This window comes from Gossypium hirsutum, chromosome A09, assembly GCF_007990345.1.
Source record: "Gossypium hirsutum isolate 1008001.06 chromosome A09, Gossypium_hirsutum_v2.1, whole genome shotgun sequence".
In the NCBI taxonomy this organism is placed as follows: Eukaryota; Viridiplantae; Streptophyta; class Magnoliopsida; order Malvales; family Malvaceae; genus Gossypium; species Gossypium hirsutum.
The window spans coordinates 9,413,132-9,416,387 of NC_053432.1; the positions used below are offsets into that span (position 1 = coordinate 9,413,132).

Here is a 3,256-nt window from a genome sequence, read left to right on the forward strand (position 1 = left end):
TAAGTGTTACTATAAGGGTTATTCTGAGGTCTAGAATTGTTTGGTGCTGGGGTTGAAGGATGGATAGTCTGTGTTATGCATCCCTCCTCCATTTGAATCACACCTCATCAGTGGATGTACCTAAGTAGAATCATACAAACCATCAATCTTTTTATTCAATAGTTCTACCTGGTTAGATAGCTTAGTGGCCGTGTCGAGATTGAAAACGCCAGCTGCTTTTGTCGGCTTTGTTCTTATGACTTGCCACTGATAGTTGTTTAGTGACATCTCTTTAATAAATTTGTAAGCCTCTTCAGGTGTTTTGTTGTTCAAGGTTCCATCGGCAGCAACATCAATCAGTTGCCTTATTGAAGGGTTCACACCATTGTAGAAGGTCTGAACCTGTAACCATAAAGGTAACCTATGGTGAGGGCACCTTCTCAATAAATCCTTGTATCTCTCCCATGCATCATAAAGTGTTTCTAAATCCATCTGCACAAAAGAAGAGATATCATTCCTCAATTTAGCCATTTTAGCCTGTGGAAAATATTTAAGCAAAAAATTTTCAGTCATTTGTTCCCAAGTAGTGATTAAACATCGTGGTAACAAGTTTAACAACTGTTTAGCCTTATTCCGCAATGAAAAGGGAAACAACTAAAGGTGAATGGCATCGTTAAAAATGACATTGATCTTAAAAGTGTCGCAGAATTTTAGAAAATCTGCTAAATGAGTGTTTGGATCCTCGTCCTGCAAACCATCAAACTGAAAAAACTGTTGTATCATTTGAATCGTGTTAGGTTTCAGTTCAAAATTATTTGCAGAAACAATAGGTCTAACTATACTTGATTCAGTTCCTATTTAATTGGGCTTAGCATAGTCGTACACAGTACAAGGAGCAGGATTCTGATTCACTGGATTTGCGACAGCCACAGGAGGCAGCGGATTATTTTGATTTTTAGCCATCTCCTCAGTGTTATTGGTGTCCTCCTCGTGCTCTTCCTCTATATACCATAGACTTCGCCTTATCTCTCTATAATTTCTACGAGCTGTGCTTTCAATTTTTCTGTCAAAAAGTAGAGGTCCTGACGGGTTTCTTCTAGTCATAAACTATAAAAACCTGCCAAAAGAAAATAAAAGAAAAATTAGTAATTAAAATAAAAACAAAATTAAATTGCAATAAAAATAAAAATGGCTAAAGTAATAAAAATTAAGTGTTCCTAATATCTTAGTTCCCGGCAACGGCGCCAAAAACTTGATGGTCACTAAACTAACTAAAAATTCAACTAAGGTAAGCACACCTATCGAACAGTAGTATAGTTATGGTGAGACCGAAAATATCGTATCCGCAAGGACTAAAAGTACTAGTAATTACTATCTTTTTATTATCTAGTCTAAGATTTAAAGGGATGTTTTTAAACTAAGATTAACAATTCAATTAACTAAGAACACGACAACGATTAAAATTGGAAAATACTTTTGGAAAACCGATGGAGAAGACAATACCCAAGGAAGAATCCACCTAGACTTCACTTATTACTTCTGAATTAGATCATTTATTCACTTGACTTAATCCGTAGAAATTCCTAGCTTATGTTAATATCTCTCTCTAGACTAAAAACAACTAACTCTAGGTTGATAAATCGAAATCTCTTTCTAATTAAAACCCTTATTGTTGCATTAACCCGATCTATGGACTCCCTTATTAGATTTGACTCTAATCCGGCAGATTTATGTCATCCTATCTCTAGGATTGCATGCAACTCCGCTTAATTATGGAAGATCTACTCTTAAACAGGAACTTTTGGTCTACTGAATAAGCACATCAAAACCTAAATTAATATCTTGGAATATTAAAGCAATGATTAAAACTCATAATTAAGAATAAGACAAGTATTTATCATATAATTCAAATAATAATAAGATTTATCTTAGGTTTCACCTCCCTTAGGTATTTAGGGAGTTTAGTTCATAACGATAGGGGAAAACATCTCAAAATTGGGAAAATAACAAAACATAAGAAACCTAAAAATTTCGGTAGAAATTGAATGGAGATCTTCAGTCTTGAAGTAATTCCTGCTTCCGAGCTTATTCCGATGGCTGTCTTCAAGTATTTTCTGCCTTCTACTATATGTGTACCCCTTGATCCTCTTTTCGTGTGTTTAAATAGACTTTGGAATGCCCAAAATAGCTCAAAATTAGCCCGTGTGATGGTGCTCAAGCAGTGTGCAATACTGATATGGTTTTAAGTCAACATGGCCATGACACACGGGCCTATAGTCTGCCCATGTGTCTCACACGAGCGTATGGATTACCCATGTGGAAGTGTCTGGGCTGTGTACAGCACTGAAATAAACCTAGTTTGTCTGTTTTTGGCCTTTTTCTTGCACTTTTCACTTTCTTATGCTCATCTGGATATAAAACATGAAATTAAAGGATTAGGATTAAATTTAAAATTAGGCATAAATTGAGTAGAAATTTAATTAATTATTTAAATTAATGTTGTAATTAATAATGTAAGTTGTTATTATTATTTTTATTTTCGTAGCTAATAAGGAAAACGAGGCATCGACATCCAAAGGAAAAGAAAAGATCGTTGAGGAGTAAACTCGTTTTCCGGGTTTGTATTACTATAACTCAAACTATTTATTAATTTGTATATTGAATTTATAGTTATGGAATAATTAAGGTAAGGTAAGTATTATATTTGAAATTAAATATGAGTATGTGTGAAAATTAATTTGTATATGAATTAAGATAATAGATGTTTGAATTGATTGAGTATTGAAAATTTTTGTGGAAATGAAATTGAAATTGGAAAAGTAAAATAATACCCTATTAACTTGTCAGATTAGATTTGATACAAAAGGCATGCCATTGGATTTGTGATGTGATGAGGAGATTTGTAGTTCGGCCGAGAAGATGTTTCTGTTAGTATATACTTCGGTTTATCCGAAGAGGTATTTAATGCCTTGTTGGTGTGTTTGGGAAGATATGATATATTGGTGTGTTTGGGAGGCTATATTATACTGGTGTGTTATGGAGGATTTATAATATTCCAGGTGTGTTTAGCCTGGATATTCTGGTGTGTTTGGGTGAAATCCGCATATCTGTCAGAGTCCGAGCCTTGTTAATAGGGTAAATAATTGAAATGAAATTTTGAAAATGAGATTAATTGTTTTGGCACTATTGAAAAGTATAAGAAAGAAAGTATGAGTTAAATTATGATTTGAGTTAGTATGTGAAAAATGATATATGAATTTAAGAGTTATGAGGTAAT

At 33.7% G+C, this 3,256-nt stretch overlaps 1 non-coding gene across 1 annotated transcript; it reads left to right on the forward strand.

The window, feature by feature from the left end:
• Positions 1-397: 397 nt before the first annotated feature.
• LOC121207267 (small nucleolar RNA R71) lies at positions 398-504 on the forward strand. The gene has a single exon (XR_005902358.1). It is a non-coding gene; the product is annotated as a small nucleolar RNA R71 (small nucleolar RNA).
• The last annotated feature ends 2,752 nt before the right edge of the window (positions 505-3,256 follow it).